This window comes from Lepidothrix coronata, unplaced genomic scaffold (assembly GCF_001604755.1).
Source record: "Lepidothrix coronata isolate B3197 unplaced genomic scaffold, Lepidothrix_coronata-1.0 Scaffold22, whole genome shotgun sequence".
Taxonomy (NCBI): domain Eukaryota; kingdom Metazoa; phylum Chordata; class Aves; order Passeriformes; family Pipridae; genus Lepidothrix; species Lepidothrix coronata.
The window spans coordinates 1,700,702-1,723,027 of NW_016690202.1; the positions used below are offsets into that span (position 1 = coordinate 1,700,702).

Genomic DNA, 22,326 nt, shown 5'->3' on the forward strand with positions numbered 1-22,326 from the left:
TGCTTAGATAAAATAAACCTTAGAAGCCAAAACTAATTTTAGAGAGTAACTTTACTAAAAATAAATTTGCATATCTTTGGTTGGTAATAAATGGCTTGTTTAAGAAATGTAATTTGATTCATCTATGACTCAGGTGTTATTGTATTAGGTAACAGGCTAAGAGGAATCTTTCATTCATACTGCAGGTCTCTTAATGCTTCTGTATTTATTCTGCTTAGTTTTGTGAGAATTGATAGGATTATAAAAGTGTAATATTTGCTTTAAACATTTTAATGATGTGTAATGCAGGTGCATTTGAGTAAAATATTTTTTGTAGTGTCAAAAAGTAAGTTTTTTTCTTTTGTTCTCACTGAAATAGCTTGTAAATTAAGTTGCTCTGTATGGCTCTTTTGAATTTGCTTTAAAGTACATATGTACAGATATGAGGGATGACCTTCTAGATTGAACAAGTTAGATATATAATACAAAAAGCAAAACTGGAATTTTTGTCTCCTGTAGGTTTGCGAGAAACAGAGAATAATAAGTCTGAGAAGAAATTTTTAAAAAAATCTGTTTTGTATCTTGAGCTGTTAGCTTCCTGTAGTGTTTAGCATTGTAATAAATTTAGAAGTTGGTTTCATTTGTTGGATTTTTTTTAACCCACTAGAAGTATATCCCTAAAGAAAATACTTTCCTTTTCTTGTTTTGCTGTTATTTCTGAAGGTAGCCTTGATGACGTCTATGAAATACTACTTTTTTTTTTAACATTTTATTTTATGTTGTTCTGCATTGATAGCAAAAGACAAAGAACCCATTGAATGCATTATTTCTATTCATAGTGACATAATTGGTCATACAAACCTTCCTGAAGTAAGTAAATATTTCTTTGATTTGGGTAATTGCTGTTATATAATACGTGGAAGTATCACGCAGTAGTATACTGAAGAAAAAGCTACTTGAAAAGGATGTTTTAAGATACAGCGGATATATCTGTATTCTTTTTTTTATTTTATTTGTGCTGGGTAGCCTAAGTATACCTAATTCCTGTTGTCTACAAAGACAGAGTATGTGACGTGGGAATGTTATCAAACCAGTTGTGTTCTCTTATCAGTGTCCAGCCTATTTGATTCTACTGTTGACTGTAAATAAAAAGAAACTTGAAATCAATGGCTCTGCTTGGTATAGAGACTCTTTCTCCCTGAATTATACAAAACATTTCTCCCTTGCAAATGAGAAGGGAGCTAAAACTGAAGAATGTAATGTTTTCACCTTTTCTTTGAGGGGTAGGGCTGATGCAACCAAATTTACAGCTAGCCGAGTAGAAAGAAAGAAAGAAAGGAACAGATTTTATGTATTTTTGCCAACTGTTGTAGAAATCCATCTGAGCTATTGCAAAATTTGTAAGAGTTCATGAGAGAAAGAATGAGAGCATACATGTGTTTTTCTCATTCTGATTTGTTTGAAAGGATTTGGCCATCTGCAGCATACAGGAAGTGCGTACTGCCTATTGATGGTGGGATAGGGGAAGGCACGTAGAGTTTCTTCTTGTTAGTTTGGTCACTAATATGGTGCTAAAAGAGGATTTGTTTTTTAATATAATACATGCTCTCCTCTTTTTTGAATTTTTTCTTTAGTGTCTTGTGTGCAGGTGAAGAACATTGCCGTGCCTTTGGCAGGTGGATGTCTCTGTGAGAGAAGGCTTTTCTACAGCTTCAGCTGTGGGCTATTCCTGTCTTACCCAGCCTGTACTTCTCTTTCTTAGAGACCCCAGACTCCAAGCAAGGAAATTTTCCTTAAAAGCACCAGTTAATGGATTGCTCAGACAATTAGATTTGTTTACACATACTTAAAATTGATCCTTCATTTTTTGGTACTTCAGTTTTAAGAAAATAATTTGGCCTTTTTTGTTCTTAAAAGTAGTCTCTGTCTGTGCTAACACTGCTATATTTTCATTGCCATATTAACTTTTTGAGACAGAAAAGTTGGAGTAATCACAGCTAGTTGGTCCAGTCAATTGGTTTTTTGGTGAATTGTTTTTGTTGGTCTGCTTTTATTTTTTTCTGGAGTAATACTCTATGTGCCAAGAATTCAGAGGCTGTTTTAAGCTGTGCTTGACTTTGCAGTGCTCCTGATACACTATCATCTGTCCTCAGGAGCACACTTTGTTAGAAGTTCTGCACCAGCTTTTCTGTTGTTAAACCATCTTCAGCAAGGCCAAATTATCTCTCTTTGTTAGAGTATACTGGCTTTCTGACTCACTTTGTTCTTTTATGTAAGGGGAGGTTCTTCATATATCCTGTCCTGATGAATGTATAAAAATGCAGGATTTGTTTTTACTGTGGGAAATTTTGTATTTCAGCATTGGTGAATCAACCTCACCTTATTTTTATCACCTTAATTTATTACTTTTTGGTACTGGGGATCCAAAACTGGATTGCCTGTTCCAGATGCATATTCCTGGATTGATGGCTAAAGGCAAATAATAGGTTATTAGTGGAATCTTAGCCTGTAGATGTACTCCAGGATATTCTTGACACTCCTTGCTGCCTTACTCGTGTTTAGCCCACTTTCTGTCCAGACCCCCAGCTCCTTTTGGACAATGCTCTCAGGTATGTGGTGTGATTCTGTGGGTTGACCTGTGCAGAGCCAGGAGTAGGACTCAATGATCTTTGTGGATTCCTTCCAACTCAGGATAATCTGTGATTCTATGATGATATTTGTAGTCCTTCACTGGACCCTCTCCAGTAGTTCCTTGTGCCTTCTGCACTTCAGGCAGTGTGGCTGGATCACTTGCTGGTGAAGACTGAGGCAAAAATGTCATAGAGTATGTCTGCCTTCTGCATGTCCTGGGTGGCCACATCTCCCATTTCCTTCTGAAGGCCCACATTTTCCTTAGTCTTCCTTTTATCAATGAAATACCTATAGAAGCTTTTCTTGTTGCCCTTGACATCCCTGGCCAGGTTTAATTCTATCAGAGGGTTTTTTTTGTAACCTGATTCATGGCTACTTGGACAATTCCTCTGTAATTCTTCCCAAGCTACCTGTCCTTGATTCCACCCTCTGTAGGTTTCACTTTGTTTGTGTCTGTAAAGGAGTTCCTTGTTCATCCATGCAGGCTTCCTAGCATTTCTGCCTGACTTTCTTATTGTTGGAATGCATTGTTTTTGAGCTTGGAGGAGGTCATCCTTGAATATTAGTGAGTTTTCTTGGGCCTTTTTTCTGTCCAGGACTTTATCCCAAGGTACTTCACCAAACAGATCCCTAAAGACACCAAAGTCTGCTCTCCTCAAGACCGCGGTTTGTGGTTTTTCTTAGCTCCTTGGTGGTTGGAGTGATGTCTAGAATGCTGCATTTCTAGACAAGCAGAAGTGTCCTGGTAGCAAAATATTACTCATGTGCATGTAATCTCTTACAAGCACAGTTTTTACCATTCCAGCCACCTATACTAATCATAAATATTGTTTTCATATTTTTAGCTCTGTACCTTTCTTACATTTTACATCAATTATTTCTCTAGGTATTGCCAGGCATCTGAAGTGGTTGACCAAGCCTAGGGACTTGGAACAGTGGTAAGTAAATGAAATTCAGATTATATTATCTGTGTCTTCATGTGCTGGCTGACTCTGAAGTTTGACTGCTGCTTGAAGGATGGAAGATGTGCAGTAGGTTATGGCTTTTGAATGTTTTCTTCTGAGCATCAAGTTCCTTTTCAGAGCATTCACAGATTTTAAGAAGAACAGGATGTAGTCTCAATGATTGCTTTTGATAAGTGAAGCTTCCTCCCCACACCACCCTGACTTAGAAAAAACTTAAAATATTCTGGGTACATCAGTTCGGTCTATACTTGTTGAAGTGGTAACATGACCCATTATATTAAAAACTGTAGTTTTTGCATCTTAGGTGCTAATTATGTACCATTTTGACTAGAGAAGGATTCAGGAAGGATCTAAGGAAGAACTTTAAAAATTTCAAATACTTTCAAAAGTGAGTTTTATAATGCATTTATAAATATAATGTTTGTGCTTCCTTATCTGTAGGTAAAGGCTGGCAAGGAGAGCCTTACACAGGCAGAGATAAACTCATCAACTCTTAATTGTATTTAATAATCATTGAATACAATAGAACAATAGAATCATTAAGGTAGGAAAAGACCTTCAAGATAATTGAGTCCAACCTTTGACTGAATACCATCATGTCAACTAAACTATGGCACCAAGTGCATGTCCAGTCAATTCTTGAACACTTCCAGGAGTGGTGACTCCACCACCTCCCTGGGCAGGCTGTTCCAATGCTTAACCACCCTTTCAATGAAAAAATTGTTCTTGATATCCAACCTGAACCTCCCCTGGTGCAGTTTGAGGCCATTTCCTCTTGTCCTGTCACTAGTTGCCTGGGAGAAGAGGCTGATAGAAGAGGAGTATAATAATACTTTCAAAAAGCAATTGCATTTTGTTGCCAAGAGATAGGTATTTGGAATAATGTCATATTTCTGTTTCTCTAGTTTCCATAGTAGAGCCAGTTTATGTGAAAAATTTCATATTTATATTAAGAGATGTCATTTGATTTCAGTGCTGTTGGCAGCAAATATAAGTTTTTAGCACCTATGTATTTGGTTCTATGTGCTGTTGACTTTGGTGGCCAATACAGTGCAAATAAAAACAGCCCTTGCCTTGTTTTTATTATTTTTTGCTTTAGTGACCTCTGAAAATCATGCTTGTTCTTCATTTCTAAAAATACCATTTAGTTAAAACTGAAGGAATTTATCAGTTTAGAATATTAGCACTCATGTAGTTCTGTATTTACTATGTCCTTTCTATTTGTGCTTGTATTTTGCCAGGAAAAGCAAATAAGTGAATTTGTCAGTTAGTTTTGGATAATTCCTTTTTGCCTAGTGTTTATCTACCCCTGTGTCCCTATCCTCCACTGCCTGACAGTTGTCAGGACTAAAATGCTGTATTCGTAGTGTCATTAGTGCACAACTGGAATGAAAGCATCATAGACAGTTTACATATCTTTATTCAACAAAAAATATAGGTATTCTTTCTTTCAAGTTCGATGCTGTTTAAGAAGTGGATAGTTAAGAATTAAAGAGACTTATTATTAATTTAAAATTGATTCTTGGCTAGTGTTACAGATAATGTAACTTATTTTAAGACAATGTGCCTCAGACCAGTTAAGAGGGGAGTCCTGTAGCGCTTAGCAGTATAATAGAAACACTAGTACATGCATTAAGGTGAAGGTAACTTAAACAACAGCTTGAGCAACTGTCAGCAGCAGTTGCAAGCCAACACAGAGAGTTAAGTGTAGTGGTGATTGGCAAAATTGCACAGTTGATAAGATTAGTTCTGTGCAGATCTAATATGTTGGAAAAACCCCTGAAATTATAACTTTTTCTTCATAATAAAATATGTAAATAATATAATTTCTCTCCAGATGCGCTAATGAGCACAACAAAGGCTAGTTGTCTGGGTTTTCTTCAAAGGCTTTGCATAATTTGTCTTGGGGGAACATTTGAAAATATCTAAGCAGTTCATTCCCTAAAAATCTTCACTTCAATCGCAGTTAAATAATTCATAAAATTGTAACAGGAAGCAAGAAATAAACAACAAAGATAAAAATTTAAAGGATCAAATTACCTTCTGATAATCTCTTAAAGAAATCTTTGGTATTTTGATTACTCTTTCCTCTTCTTTTTCTCCCCAGTGTTTCAATGTAATTATAAGAACATTCCCATACTTGCTGACTTGTATGTGTGCTCCTTTTGTTGCAATATGAGTAGGGTAGAAGCTTATGATGCCTTTTCTAATAAACATGAAAGATAGACTCTGATATTGTATTACGCAAAAAAGGACCAGTTATTGTAGTTTTCCATATAATGCTACTAACCAAAAATTGATTGCTTAGTACAGGGCAGCGAAGATCCTTCCAGGACCTGCATATCACAGCTGATGGTAATCCATGCTCCAGTGAGATGCCTCAGCAAAGGCAGAGGCTGGTGTTGAACATCTCTGGAAAACAGCGGGTGCTTGGGGAGTGTTAGCCTCAGGACTCTGATGGGTGACTGTGAGACTTGTGTCTGAGGATTTGGAGGTTTGATCCTCTCTTTTAATAGCTGAAGTTTCATCAGCCACTTGCTAGTAATTTTGACAGAGGCTGATACAAAGGTGCAGTTCTTGAACTGTGGACTTTTGTCATCCCAACTGCTCTGAAACCTGCCAGATGATGTGACAAATATTCTTCTGTGTTACATGAAGATAAATGTTTTGACTGTCTAGTCCTGTTCCTCTTTAGGTGATAATACTTACCTAACTTTCCTGGATAGGGTCCAGGTTGGCACTGGAGGATGAGGGTTATGCTTTCTGGCCTTGGGAACAACTGGGAGAAACCGAGGTGAGGGAAAGCAAGTAGAGTGTCTTTCTGAAGGTCTTTCCTCGTGTTGTGGTAACACTCAGAAGAAGGAATGCTGTGGTTTGCTCAAGCTTTTCTAGCTGTCATCTTACATATGTGCTGAACTTTGCCTCGTGATGGTAACTTCAGGAATTACTTTAGCTGGAAATAGAAAATTTGGTAATAGTTTTGAGGCACTAAAGGGTCTCTGTTAAACCCACACAGTTTACAACAGAATACAGATAGGGACAGGGAGTAGATTTTTGGGGTTTTTGTTTGGTTTGGGATATATGGCTTGTTTATATCAGTACAGTTTTGTACTATGTACATAATGGCACAGAGACAGGGTGGGTTTTTACCTCTGGATTTGAAAAATAGTGTGTGGCCAGTATTCCTGGTTTTACTTGGTTTTGTTAACAGCCAGAATAAATAGGAAGTTAAATACTTGTACTGCATTTCCTCTTTGAATAATCTCCTTTCTGTGTCTGTGCTTTGCCTTTTCATTTTTATTTTTCATATAATTTATCTTTGTGTACTCCTTCTTTAGAGAACTTCAAGGTGATTTTAAAGCACTAATCACAAATTGCACCCCACTTCTATTTAATAAAAACAATAGTAGTGGACTTTTTTTCCAATTTCTTTCCTTTTGTCTGTCATTAGAGGGAAGAAAGGACAAGTTACTGAGTCTGAAAAATATTGTGGTTTCAAGTTCTTTCCTTGGGAAGGCACTGGAAACTTTCAGATGCTGTAAACCACATTGAACTGATAATTTGCTTATGGAGTAGAAAAAACAATGGTTAATTTTAATGTTATTATTTCTGGAATTTAGTGCAGTTCCTGATGTGGAGATGCCATGCCACAAGCAGTGGCTAAATAGCAGTTGCTGCTACAGGAAGAAGTGTGGTGTAGCAGATAGAACTGCCTGTCCTGACTCCTGCTTTCTACTTCTGCCTCTGTTGTTAACCTACTAAGTCATATTAGGAAAGTTAATTAATTTCTTACTCTTTTTGTCGGCTTAGATTGCAAGGCCTTTTGTCCAGGTACTGCATCTCAGTTCATGTCACTGTACTTTGGTGCCTGTGGATTCCTTCAGTTGCTATAGTATTACTATTGTTACTTGCAGGGTTTCTCATTAGCTCTCAGGAGCTCACCATGTGACATGGAATTCTGAAAACACTTGAATATTTGTTCTACAAGAAGAAAGCCAGTAATACTTTTCAGAGCCTTGTTTAATAGTGCATCTGGTCTTGCACAGCTGCAGGCTGATGCCAAAAGGGACAATATCACTTTAGCCTGTTCCTTCCCTCTTGCATCAGCCCCCAGTCCCAAGGTGAGTTTAAGGTAAGCAGCTAATTCAGAAAAAAAAAGAACCTAACTGCCTGGGAAGGAAAACTAAACCAGATAACTAGCTGGCTTGGCTTGTCCTGTGGCTGAGAAATTACTAGATGTAACAAAAGGGACAAAGATGTAATAAGCAGCTGGAATTAGGTGGGGAGAGTAGTACTGTTTCTTTCAGCAACAGGTAATAAATATACCAGATGAGACATAGCATGGAAACCAAGGCTTATTAAGAGCTGCATTTTACAACCAGATTTTGAACACAGCAGAAGAATGTGCTGTGTTCAATGCAAGTGCACAATGGATGTGACACCCCAGCTTCAGTTCCGCTGATGTTAGCTGCCAATATTAGATGTTCTTCACTGAAAGTATTTTTTTCTAATACAGCTTTTAATTGTTTTTTTTCCCCTCAAGTAACAGTCATCTTTGTGATCCACAGTATAATTTCAAGGCACATTTCTGATGCCTAAATATAACTTTTATTTAATTTTAATTGAAATTGAAATCCACTTAATCTTGCAAATTTAGCTGAGAGAAGTAGCTCTTGAGGTGATCCTTTCTAAAGACCTTGTATTCATAATTTCCCCTTTAAACTCTGTCAAGAAACTTGATTTATCTTGAAAATGACTTATGTAATTGGAGTTGACTCTCTGAAGGGCATTTTTCAACCACTGCCCTTTCTCTTAAAAATGTATACAACAGATTATATCAGTTTCTTTGATCTTACTTTCTTTGTGAGCCTTATGTAATAAGCTCTTGTATTGAAGGACCTGTGTTTTCTTTCCCACTCACCATAGGTTTCCATGAAATAAAGAGGGGTGAGCAGGACCAAGGATGAGAGAAGCAAAATGTTAAAATGATTTTGGAAAATATAGTGACTAACTTTAATTGAAGAGCCTTTACATACAGCTCACACATGCTTATGAGGACATGAATATTTCTTGTCAATTGCATTCATGGATGAGGTTGCCCAGTAAATTAAGCCAAGCAAGAGCAACAACAATTTAGCAGCAAAAAAAGCAAGTGTGTCTCTGAGAACACTGCAGCCCAGCAGGGACCTTGGCTCTCAAGCTGTCTGTACAACTGACCTAGGCAATGATGTTGCTGAAATTTCACATCTGTTACTTCTTACTGCCCACTTCTTTGGCAACAGCCAATCTTCATTTTTTCCATTATAGGCAGCTGCTGGAACTAAAAAGAGCTTGAACTCATTTTCAGATGTGCTAAATAGACTATGTTTTACCTTTCTTTTTTTCCACCCTTTTTTCTACCATGTACTACAGCACACTCACTTGTTTCCAAGGTGCATGATCTGTGAGTTCCATGCTGTGTACATGTCCGAAGATAAGCAGATGTGTTAGCCTTATGCATGGAAATAATTCCTTAGAAATGGGGCCATCATAATGTCTGGGAAAAGAGATATTAAAAAGAAGCTGTCAGTGAAAGAAGAAATCTGTATAGATTGAGAAGGACTGTGGTCAGGAGTCACCAATATTATCATTGAAACCCACTTTCTACCCTGGCTGTGACTGACATGCAGAAAGTAGATCAGTGCTTAGAGCTCAATGGCGGAGCCAAGAACTTTATGACCAAGTAGAACTGAACTGCTTGAAATAAATAGTTCCTTTTGCATTTCTTGAGGCTGTCTTACCCTTTGCACTCAATGTCTCATAGAAGAATTCTCCTATGTCCTTCTGGCCCTCTCTAGCTTAAGCTATTGAAGCTGTCAGACTATTTCCCAAAGCTATTAAATGGAGGGAGGTATTACAGCCTCTAACCAAGCTTGCAAATAACCTGTTGAAGGCTGTTCAAACCTGTGTGTCTAAATACATTGTAGAATTGAACCATAAGAATATAGAATATTTTTTCCCAATAATTTATGCTGGCAGATAATGGAAAAAACGTTGAATGAGAGTTATGAACTGAGAACTGGCCAGCTTGGTGAACAAAAGTGTCTGGCTGAACTTCTTTTGAATACCAGAGAACCACCAAAATCTCTATTGCACTGATTTGTAAACCAACATGAGATATGACTTAATCAAGGACATCTACTAATACATGAAATCAGGAATTCCTGACAGTGGAGTGCAGCGATCTGATTATGCTGCTGCAGTTCTGCATAGGTGCAGTGCTTCCCTCAGTCTGGTAGTAAAAGATCACTGGAAGGTAATGCAGGACTTGGGACAAGGAGTAAACAGCAGAATATTACTGACTCTCAGTGTAATGGGAGGAATGGATGGGAGGAGGTGAGGTAACATCTGACCCAGAGGTGAGTATCTCCTAAAATACTTCAAGATGCCCATGAAAAATGACTTTAAATTTAGTATCTTATTTTTCTGAATATTCGAATGGTATTCTGGTGAAATATTGGTAAAACTCCAGATAAAATTATATATTGTTGTAATTGAAAACAGAAAAGCTATACTAAATGTAGGCTGATTATTTTCTTTCATTTTGCAATTTTTATCTCTTTTAGTTTTTTTTTCTCTAAAGCAAAATAGTTTTGTCTAGTTGGTAGAATGTTGCCATTGTCCTTTACAGTATGATTTTTAAATCCACCTCTTACAGAAATCATACAGGAAGATAAATATTTTCATGAAGATTGTTTTGGGAGTAAAATTTAATGCAGTAGACAAAGAAAAAAATTATAGTCTTTAAAGATTTATGGATTTTATTAAATGAGGAAAAAATCCTTCCCTGCAGATAATTTTTTTTTCACGTATTGGAAAAGTTGAAGCTGAGAAGAACAAAAAGAAATTCTATACTAGGGAGGTCGAAAACATCCCTTGAAATCCAACTGGTTTTCCAGATTGTGTTGAGCATATTTCTCTCTTGAAATTGGCTACTGTTCATATTCCTTCCTGAAACTGTCAAATCTGTTAGAAGTATGATAATAAAGTACTCTTGCATGCACATATGTCAAGACAACATTATACTCCATTAAATTAAAGCATTTTCTGGGTCTACCTTCCTGGCATTCTCACCAATCTGTCCGCTCATGGATGTTTTTCTTTGTTACGGAATTTTTTTTTAATGACTGTTTTCCTGGCAGCTGGAGGGACTCTACCTCAGAGGTACTCCTAGCATACTAATGATTCTGAAATATAGAGGGGATGATGCTTTTTCTGCATGTCGAATATCTAAGTGAATCAGAAGAAAATTGACCAGATGCCATGGCTCTTAACTAGGAAAGACCTTATCCTATTTATTTTTACTTCTTTTAATCAGCAATCTGTGTGTATAGCTCCTTCTTATTAAAGGCAATCTATGAATAGTAGTAGCACACTTTAATTTGTGCTACATTTCACCAAATTATTTCAAAAATTCATCACCTCTGTTTTAGGTGGTACTCAGCTAACAACAGTAAAATGGGAATTAGGATTACCTGTGCAAATTCATATTTTTTAGCATGTTTTGCAACAGTCTGAAAGATTGCTGTGTTGTTTTTTTCAAATGTGTCTTGAGGCACAACTGAAAATTTTATACCTATGGAAAGCCTGTTAGGAGTTGTGTGTGTTTCCAGGTATTTGAGCATCCTTAGAAGAAACCTGGTTACCTTGGCACACTGCTAATAATTTTACATGTTAGAGCATCAAATACCTCTACATACTGAATAACCTTCTAATGTTCCCTGAGTTTGATTAGAAATCTTTATAAAGTGTAATTAAGATATTTGAAGTGTAGTGCAGTCATCAGAGAAAAGGAATTATATGACTGATGAATTCTTGGCTGATGTTATGGAATGTATTAAGTGTCTGTAGTTGTGATGGTCTAAGAAAACATCCAGAAAGGATGTTTTACATCTATAGGATGTAAAGGATTTTTACATCTATAGACCTTCTTCAGTAATACTCTGGAAAAATGAAAAGTTTCTGCTTTCACTTAAAAGTACCAAGTTTCAATTTCTCTGTTAAAAACGTTTCTGTTTAAAAAGTAGACTTTGTGGAATTTCACAAAGTTTGGTGAAAATTAGAGGAACATATTAAGAAAGGGATGAATAACAAATAAAGCCATTAAAAAAATAAAAGATGGTGGCTAGAGAGTTCTTAAAAACCGAAGGTTGAAAGCTGTTGATTAGCTGACTCCCACAAAGTAAATAACACTTCTTGTTCCTCCCACACCCTAAGACAGGAGCTAGTAAGTTAGGCACATTATCTGTTAGACTATTGCAAGAGATTGAGGAACTTCTGAGAGTTGTGGTGTCTGCTCAGTATAGCATTCTGCTCAGCTTCTTTGGGTGTAATGCTGTGGTAGAGGGTATAGCAGAGAACACAGAGCAAAACCACTTTGAGAAGAGTTTCACTAAGTCATTCTAAAACTAGACTCTAGAAAGGACGAAAAATTAGCTGTAATTATCTGGTGCACTGGAAGAAAACTGCAGGGCTTGCTTACTCAGTGTGAGATGTTTGGACTTAGATATCTACAAAACTTGTGATGAAGTCTTAATTCCTCTGCTTAACACAGTAGGCTGATGATACTGAGGATATTACAGCTCCTGGTCTGCAAGCTCTTATTCACATTGCTTAGTTGTATGAAAATTCCTTTTGAAGGTGACAGTCTGCTGTGAGTACACAGAGAGCTGTCCTTAAGTGTCTGTGGAAAAGGGACCAGGTCTGATACTGAACTGGCTATTGCTTTGTTCCATTTTCACTTGTTCTTTAGGGAATAAAAAAGGAGTTACTTCTACTTGAAATCTACTGAAGTGTTTTGCATAAGTAAAGAGCTCAGTTTGCTCAGCTGTTGCATTACTTCCCTTTTTGTGAAAATATTTTGAATCTAAACAGGGACTTTGATTCCACTTTTTTCCTTGTTATTACAGGCCTACTAAAAATTGTTGTCATAAGATATTATGCTAAAATTCTATTTACACAGTTCTTAAATCCGTATTTGCCGTGAGTAGTCATACCTTCCACCAAGATTGTTAGGTTTGATGACTAGAGAAGTTCAGCAGCCTTTGGTCCCCCTTTATGACTGCTGTTGTGACAGAGCAGCTAAAAAGAGCATTGAGCTCAGCCCACTTGCTGAGGCCATCACCTTCATCTGGGGCTTGTTCTCACAGCTTAATAACTGGATTTTGGTGAGAGCTATTGAGTCAAATGCCGTCCATTTGTTCTGCTAAGAGCCCAGCTGTGAATATATAAAATCCCCTTTCTCTGTTGCTCCTTGCAACAACAGATTTAATTGTTACGGGCTCATAGGAACCAATTAGATTAACAGATGTTAAAAGGAGCCAGTTTCAGGTCTTAGTGGGAAGCAGTAATTTGAGAAGCCTTGTGTAAGGGCTCACTCACCGAGGTGATGAGTGTCTGGGTTTGAGGCTGTGGGTGCCATGGGTGGGAAATGAGAACAGAAATTTTTTTTCTTCTCTTGTTCCTCTACTGATTTAAACTGTTTTGGTCAGTGCTGAATAGCAGTGTCTGCTCTCAACAGTGGTTAGAATTTACAGATGTTTATGTGGATATCGAAAGACAGTGCGTTTATGGCACTTGCTTTTCCTAAACTTATAAAGAGTTTCAAGGATATACAGAGGAGCTGAATTTTAAAATGTGTAAGCATGTTTATACTACAAGACTTTTATGCTTTCCCTCTCACTGACTGATTTAGATAGTGTTGATTCTTACATGCATTTTGAATAATATTTGAATGGTCTTGAAATTATAGAACAGAATAACAGCTTTTAGCAACAGAGGCCCAGCCAGTGTTGTTTTCTTACTGATAGTACTCATTAATTTTATTGTATTGTTAAAGGAAGAAAAAAAACCAAACAAACCCCCCCCCAAAAAAAAAAAATAAATCCCCAGACAATTTAGCTTTATCTATGTTCCTGCAGTTTTTGACTTGTTCCAGCCTATATGTGGGTGGAACATCATACCATTGCTATTGTAAGCTGTCCAATAAATAAATACTTGTTTTTCTCTGAAAGGAAAAAAATGGGAGTTCTCTCCTTAGGGAAAGCACACAACAAAGACGACACTTTGGAATTCATGTATGTGGATCTTAGTGCACTGTCACTCAGAAATTATCATTAACAGATGAAAAACACCTTTGTGGCTGTTTCTTGGTTTTGTTGCAACAAAATCTGATACCAAATAGTCTGACAGGTTACCAAGGGTGTCACCTGCATGCTTAGTGACTTGATGCATAAAAGTAAAATAGCAGATTCCTCTCCCCCTCACTACAGTAATGACATTGTACAATGTAATTTTGGACACCATGACTGAGGCTCCTAAACGTATGACTCAAGGAAAACACTCATGATAAAATCACAAAAGCTGGAAATCATCTGAGCTCTCTTGGTTTCGATAGGTATCAGCTATAGTTGCACATTTCTTTACAGGATCATGCTTGTAGATTCACCTAACAGCATGTTTTTGTGGTATTATCCATGCTAATAAAAGTGAAATTAATAACACTGGGAACTGTGCAGTGGTGTTTTGAGGATGGAACTTTGTTTTCTGTGCCAGCTGATGAAATAGTAAGTATTGATTTAAGTAATTATGCCCATACTTCACTAAGGGACTATATAAATTTGACTTCATATTCGCTAAACATAGTATATTAAATAATATGAATGGAACTTTACAGTTTAATTCATTGGAAGCTAATGTATTATAAAATATAATGCATTTAATAACAGGATCGCTTTCCAAAATAGGTCCATAAAGCTGGGCTTTCAATATTCATATGAATATTTACAATCTTATGCATGAGAAACGGAAGTCAGAATAGCAGGCTCCAAGGTGAAAAGAAAATGAGACCATTTTCCACTTGAGTTTAATCTGTAGATCAGTTCCATATGCTCAGCTGTTTGTGTGTGTTAGCCCTGTTTCCTAACTGGCAAAGGGTGCAATGATGCAGTGTCTATTGTACAGGTCCAGCAATTTGTAGCATGCCTAAATCAGTGAGCATTATATGAAGTTATGTATTTTGTCAGATTTTCCGACCAGGGTGGCCTAATCCACCCAGTTTTTTAAGACATTTTTAAAATGTTGGCGATGTTCAAACTTGGAATTACCAGCACAACTGTAAGAGTTGTTACATGATCCACCTGGATTTAATCCTTGCTGTGAGAAACAGCTGTGGCTTTTTCAAGAGCTATTCCTTTGTGTGCATGCAGTTAAGTTTAAACAAGGAAGGGTGTCTCCGTATCTGTAGTAACACAGGTACACATCTGTCCAGTGTTCACTGAAGGTAGGTGAAAAACTCTGGTTGGCTTCAGTGAGCAGTAACTACACCTTTAACAGTGGAGTATATGTTGAAACACACTGAAACACATGCATGCTAAAAGGCTCATCTAGAACTTCACAGAATTTGGCATATTATTTGAAAAATCCTGCAAAAAGGTTGTTCCCAGAGCACTACTATGTAGCTTTGTTTCTTTCTCCTCATTATATTTGAGGCATTTTTGTCACCTCTAGAGTATATAAATCGCAGGGTTAGAAGAGGCCCAGAGAGTAATGTAACAAATATTAGCCACAGACATTTTGAAAGTTTTGAAAAAGAGGAGAGCAACAGAGAACAACACATAAAACATTGTACCTTTTGTCATTGCCCTAATTATTTTGGAACAAAAATTGTTTTAATTCTGTGATTTAAGGAAGAAGGAAAAGACCTAGTCAGATTCAAATCTGTCTCTCAAAGCCTTAACTCTGATATTTCTATGACATAGTCTAGAACAAAGTCTGTTGAGTAAAATATTTATTATTTGATCTAAATTTATTACAACAGAATAGATGTTTTTGCCATGAAAAAGTTATTTAAGCAGTGATGGAATTAAGTTGGTTTGCTGACTTGTGATCAAGTCCATACTCTAGTAAGGAACATATTATTTTAATGAAATGGATGCACAAGTCTTTGTGATCTTATTATTCTGATCATCACTTGATAAAGATCTAGACTGAGTTTTCCAGTTGCTAAAGCATGTTGATGACTTGCACATGATGGCTTACACAATACGGGTTGATGGCTATGCTGATTAACGTCCTGCCTTTATAATTTCAAGAAAATAAGAGTCATTGTCACAGATCATTATTACCACCTTTAATTCTTAAATGTTAGCATTAGTGTTATCTAGTACTAAATAGTAGTTACATCTGTTAGTTATAACTGAGCAGAATTGTCTACTTGCTCCTTTCAGAAGGTAAATTGAATTGTGCCCCTTTGTTCCAAGGCAGAACAATTGCAGTTTTTGTACAGAGCAGTCCTTCACAGGCACTTGTCCTTTCTGAAGCACAAAAGGCTAAGGGGAGTTGTGGTTTTGCAGAAGGAAAAAAGGAAAACTTGGGATGCTAAATCACACAGACATTTGGTAAGTTGTGTACAGCATATTGAATACTAGTGAACCAAGAGCAGATTCCAGCCCTTTATTTGCTGAGTGGAAAGCCTTCCTGCAGCGATATTCAGAGAAAAGTATTGTGTTGCTTAACTTCTGCTCCTTTTCAGCCAGTGTTGTAGAAACTATAAATTATGGAGCTTCTGTCAGTGCAGTATTCTAGCACTGTATTTTGTTTACCCATAGTTGCCACCTTTGAAATGCAGAGTTGCTTCGTGCAGTTCTTTGTTGTTCTAAACTGACATTTATATGTTATAAAAAATAATCAGTATTCAAACATTAATTTTGGGTCTGAGAGACAATCTGTAATTCTTTCTCTAAAAAGAGGGTACTGTTATGCCTTTAGTGAGAGCGATAACTTTTATTCTGTAATGGTGTATGACTGGAGAGGGACCAGTGAAGTGTGATCTGTAAGTTAAAAGATGTTCTTCCTGAAAGTGAGCAATGGATTTGTTGTTTTATCTTATTCCAGGATTAATAAGAAAACATTAGTTCTTGGCAGAGTCTGTGGTCTCAGGTTTGAAGTCTTACTGCTATCCTCACATTTTAAAGATGACTTTAGCTCAAAAGGGGAAGGAAAATAGAGAGCTGCTGAGCAGATGGGAGGCTGATCGGTAAGCTTCTATAGCAACAGTTTGAATGTTGCTATAACAGTAATAAGTACACCATGCTTGTTTGGAAAAGGCTATTGGGCCAAGACACATTGAAATGTGCTTTCATGGAATCTCTTTCTAACTTAGTATATTCTCCAGAATAGTTTGCAATTGTTTCAACTTGCTGTCTCCCAGCTGACACTGCCTGATCTCAAGCTGGTGAGGAATTTTCTGTGAACTTTCTTAAAACCTGAAACTTTATGAAATCAGTATTTTTCACAGGCCTGTACTACAGACATTGCTGGAATTGCTGGCACAAACTAGAGACAGATTTGTTTGCTCTGAAGCAGTGAACAAAAAAGTAGCTGGCCACATTTCAGCCGAAAGCCCTGTGGTGTGTCCTTGTTCAGTAATATTAGGTCAAGATCCTGAAAGTCTTGTCTGTGGTTGAGGTGATTAACTCTTGTCATGGTGGGAAGTTTGAATTATTTCTGTTTCTCATATAGAGAAATATATGTCTTTTATCTGTAGTGCATAGGAGTTTTTTGTTGTTGTTTTGCTTTATTTTACATATTTTTGGGTTGGGTTTTGTTTTGGGGGGGATTTTTTTTTTTTAACAAAGAAGAATCCAAATTTTTTTTCCAGGAGGGGAAAACAGCTGTTTGACAGACTAAAATATATTGCATACTAATGTTAAAAATTGCTAGAATACTTCCAAAAAATCTTCCTGCTATGTTGGTTGGAAAACTGAGTCATGCTTCAGAAAACTGAGTGTGCTTCATTGCTGTGGTTTGATTTATATTGCCTAATTGCAGCTAGATTTCCGGGGCTTTAGAAATGTTCATTTCATTAAGAAGAGCAGTAGTTCTTTATTTAAAGAAGAAGAAAAATTTCTGGCAGGAGGCAAGAGAGTCTGTAAATACAGATTGCATGGGACCTGTTTTGTGTGTGTGTATCTTTGTAAAATTGTCACTGAAAAATAAATGCCTGTATCATAATCAAAGGCCATTGTGGGTTCCTGGCTGGAAACAATTTGAGTCCTTGGAAACCATTTGAATAAAATGCAGCAAACACTGAAGCTGAATTCCTCAGTACAATCTGTTTTGTTTGGGTTTATTTTAATATGTTTTTAAAATAAGAGTAGAATAGCCACATATTCATTCTTCAATAGGAATGGGGTATTTGATAAAGGGTCTTGGCAGGGTTTCATTTTATAATAAAACATGATTTGAAATTTTGGGGGAGGTGAGTCATATCTTTGTTTCTCTTTTGTGTTCAGATGACTTCTTTGGAAAATAAACTAGATGAGTTTGCTTGACGGCAGCGTAGGATAGAATGGACAGAAAAATGTTGGTCAAGTTTATGCTGGGGTGAATTTTCACTGAATTTTAGTGTGTTGAGTTCTGTATCTCATTCATGCTGTCAGACCTTACAGATAATGTCTCCTCAAAGGTGATAGGCATTAATGTCAGACCAAGCCTTAGCTCCCCATTTTGGTGTGGTCATAGCATATGAACAGAATGCTTGGCGCTAGGAGGAGGCAATGTAGCCTAGTGGCTTGACCATTGCTGCTGAGTGTCAAGGGTTGTCTCTGGTATATGAGAGTGGTGATCTGGGGCCTTTTGCAGCACTTTTATTTGCTATGCTGTTGTTGTGCATTGTTTATGTTAGGGCAGCAAATCTGTTTTGTTGTGTACAATTCCTCTGCGGATATCAGAAAAAAGAATCGTGAGGAAAGAGAAATTTTTAGATCATCTTACTTCTGTAAACTTCCTGGTTGTTTGTATTAATTTTGGAGGAGACATCTGGAAACCCTGGCTCCAAAAATGTTAAAACTCAGCAGGCAGTGAATAGCAAATGTACAGAAGGGAACATCTGCAGCAGCCACAGGATGACTTTCTGTGCCTCTCCTCAAGACTTCCTCAATGACATCTTCACTGACAAGCTATGTATTAAGACTTGGATGTAGAAGAGAAGAGAAGCATATGTAAGATATGATCCTTCTGAGTTATTAGTGGGTATTACAAAGCAACAGAGATGCAAGTGGCTTAGCAGATGTTTTCCAGTTAACCATGACTTCTTGTGTAACTGGTGGTGATGCTTTAATCCAGGGAGAGAAGAGAATGGGTTACTCTTCCACTAATACAATGTAAATACTTGCACAGAATAAAAACAATTATGCAGAGCATTATTCTGTGAGGTTGTGGTTCTCAAACATGGAATCACACTGGTTATCTTTCTAAAAAAAAAAAAATATTGAAAATTTGGTAGGGCTAGGTGATTCCATCTCATATATACATGAGCTATCTTCATGATCTTTTCCAAGCCATTAATATCTCTATATTTCTTTATTTCATCCACTTTAATGCTTTGTTTTCATCATACATTCTCCCATCTTCAGATAAAGTTAACATGTTGTCTCCATTTGTCTTGTTTTCCTCATCAGTTTGTCATAATTTTCCTTTGTTCTTCCAATGCCAGCCATAATGAAGACATTTGCTTCTTTTATCTATACCTAAATGTTATGGATCTCAACAGGGAAAGGGAAGTATGACAGGCAGGCTATGACAGGTGAGCTGTAGCTGCTCCAGCCTGAGAGCATTCATGTGTTAAGTTTTGCAAAAATTGGGTCTGCCAGGAGCAGCAGAGCTTTTGTTTGGAGGAAAAGGTACATGATTACAAAGAACTGACACCTTTGCTTAGAGATTGAGAAAGTATCACTGGTTTTCTAGAATTTAATGTAGGATCTCTTGGAGAGAGGGATCTTGAAGTGGAAGTTTGCTTCTTCCTAAGGATATGTTGCAGACGTGTTGATAGGGATCAGACAGATGACCATCTGTGATACGAAGTGTTAAGGGCATGCACTGGCAAAACATTAACTACTTGTTTTGTCTTGCTACCATTGTGGTTCTATGGTCCATTTTATGATTGTACTGGTAGACCAAGGTCAAATGCAGGCCTACAAAAGTGTATGATGACTTGTATGGTCTGTTTTTTTAAGTACCTTTCCACTGGATCTACATTCTTCTGCTTTATTTATCTGTTAAAATGTTCTCATACTAGCTATCGAAGGAGGCAATTTAAAATTTTGATGAACATGGCAAAGTTCTTCCTATTGTCAGAACAATTTTCATCAACTCATAAAACAGCATAAGGAAAATTTAAATTAACCTTGCATCATTCCTACTTAAAACAGAAATCTGACTAGAGAGATCAGCTTTTTGTGTAAGGGATTATGTTTGACTTGCCAAAAGATTGTCTTAAAAAGATATAAAAAGTTTTCCCTTGCTCTTAGGATGATACTAACAACAGTGATAAACTGAGAGCCTGTAGATTGCACTTTGTGGGGGAGAGGTGAGTGACAAGCAAGGGAGGGGTAAATACAAGTACTTCTCTTTTTCCCTAATATTATAACTCTATAGGAAAAAGCTATTTAGACGGAAATTGAAAAGTATAGATTAAAATGGCAATGAAACAGAACAGGAAAACCAATTCAGCCCATATCTGAGAAGCTCCATTATTTATCTTTTTTAAAGAAAGACAACTACCAACAGAATGAATTAATGTTGTGCTAAAAACATTAAAAAGTTATTCTCACTTAATAATATATCTCATAGCTGGATACAATTTACTACACTAGAGAAGAATTTCTTTTCAAACTACTGTACCTATTTTTTGTATGTTACTTTCTTTTAACTCTGTGGGATTAGAGAGTCTTCTCTATATGCTCAAATGCAAGGAGTGCAGTGACTCTTGTCTGAGGTGGTTAAATTTTGAAAATCATTTTCAAATTTGTTTCAAACAGTTGTCAGCTCTAGCCGATGGCTGCAGTTGAAGAATAATGGATTGTTTTCAGCTTTGTGAATGGTGTTTTTCAATAAGCATTGAAATTCAATTTGCAAGAACTCTTCATAGCAAGGAGACCCTTTCTCTAAAAACGGTTGTTTATGGTTGTTTTTGGGTTTTTTTAAGTAGCCCACTATAATCTTTAATCCTGCAAAATAGAGATTCGTTGCTCTGTACACAAAACTCAGGCACATTTGTATGCTTATTATGTAAGTAATGATGTTTAAAAAAGAAGCATATTTGTATAGGCTACTATGTGAATTATGTTTTCATTACAAAAATGAAAGTAAGAAAGGCTATTGTAATAATAATAATAATGGCCAGTCTTCGCGAGCGAAGATTTGGGAAAGGCCATTAACCCTTCGAGCCTGCGCAGTGAATTTTTTAGGTGAGACCCAGTGTGCGCTGAACTGAGCCCACCCTTTAATCCTGAGGTTCATCTGCCGGGGCCGAGCAAGCTTGGACAGTGGCAGTGAGGGTCTCAGGACGTAGGTTTGTTTAGAGTGACCTTCTCTTAGATGGATTGCCACACAGGGCTAACGAGCTCCATCTGCCCGGGGGGCTGGGAATCGAACCCAGGTCGCAGCGGTGAGAGTCCTGCACCCTAACCACTAGACCACCAGGGGCCCCTAAGAAAGGCTATTGTACTTCTCATATTACTGCCAGAGGCTTCTGTTAAGGAGAATGAAGTGAATGGTTGAGAAAATATCTCAAATATACTGTGAAAACTTTAGGTTTCACTTAGGATCTTACTCTGTTTGGGCATGCTAATGCATTAACCTGGGAATTCGGGCATCAAATGGCAGTTTAACCCACCCCAGAGCATTTCCCGTTTTGTCATATCCCATGCACACTTCTTGCCTGTGATAAATAAATAATTGTAATTCGTGAAACAAATGGGTAATTACATCAAAATAAAACAAACGGATTGTAAAACTTAATTACACCCCCATAAAGAAATAAAACAGACCCTTACAAGGTCAAGGGGTCCTAAAACCTCCCTACTATCCTAAGAATAAAATATGGTAGAACTTTAAATCTTTAGGCACCTGTTCATCCAAGAATGCATGAATTATGACTGATTGTAGAGATAACCCTTTTAGCTTTAGCTGTACGAAAACCCATATATTAAATACTTAGCAAAAACCTGTAGAATGTATATGTATATGATATAATTAATATGCATGAAGTAGCTAAGATAAATACTAAATGTACCCTGTAGTAGGCGTGCAGATTTGGGAAACTGGTCCCCATTTCTGTCACCCAGCCAGGTGCTTGCTTTTACTATATAATAAACTTTTATTCAAAAACTTACGGAAACTCGTGAGTTTGTTTATCACATTGCCAATTAGCTCTACCCAACACATGCCCCTTCATTTCTTTCAAGGTTTTTTTGCAAATTTGATTCTTCAGCCTCTATTACATTGTGAAAGGCCCGGAAGGGCTTACTTCTGTCTTTTGCCTGGGTGACTAAAACCAGATTTCGGTTAGAGGACCTTAACATGTAGCTTAAGTAATAGAATATTCCATCGACTGCTTTTTTTTCTATTTTGGCATTCTATTTTCAGTCTCCATGGCTGAATAGTGCTAAAAGCTTTAACAAAATCTGCCTGGCAGTATAATTTATGATTAGACCTGAGGGGTGAAGGCTAACTCTGCAGTGTATTTCACATAAACAAGTCCTTAGAATTGTGAGTTGGAAAGGCAATTTCTCTGGCATATAGGTTATTTATGACATTTTCAAAACCTAGACAAACTGAGACAATGCAAAACAAAAAAAAAAAACCAAAAAAAAAGGAGGGAATATTTCATGCTCTGACTTGTAATTTTAATTGTTTTGGCGCTTTTGTT

The 22,326-nt window shown here is 37.0% G+C and overlaps 1 protein-coding gene across 3 annotated transcripts in view; it reads left to right on the plus strand.

Annotated features, from left to right (window-relative positions):
• LHFPL2 (lipoma HMGIC fusion partner-like 2) overlaps positions 1-22,326 on the plus strand; it is a 120,152-nt gene that overhangs the window by 56,517 nt on the left and 41,309 nt on the right. For all 3 annotated transcript variants that reach the window (XM_017808096.1, XM_017808099.1, XM_017808097.1), the window contains exon 2: positions 3,497-3,548. The gene's annotated coding sequence lies outside the window, so the exon portion shown is untranslated. The remainder of the gene's footprint in view (positions 1-3,496; positions 3,549-22,326) is intronic.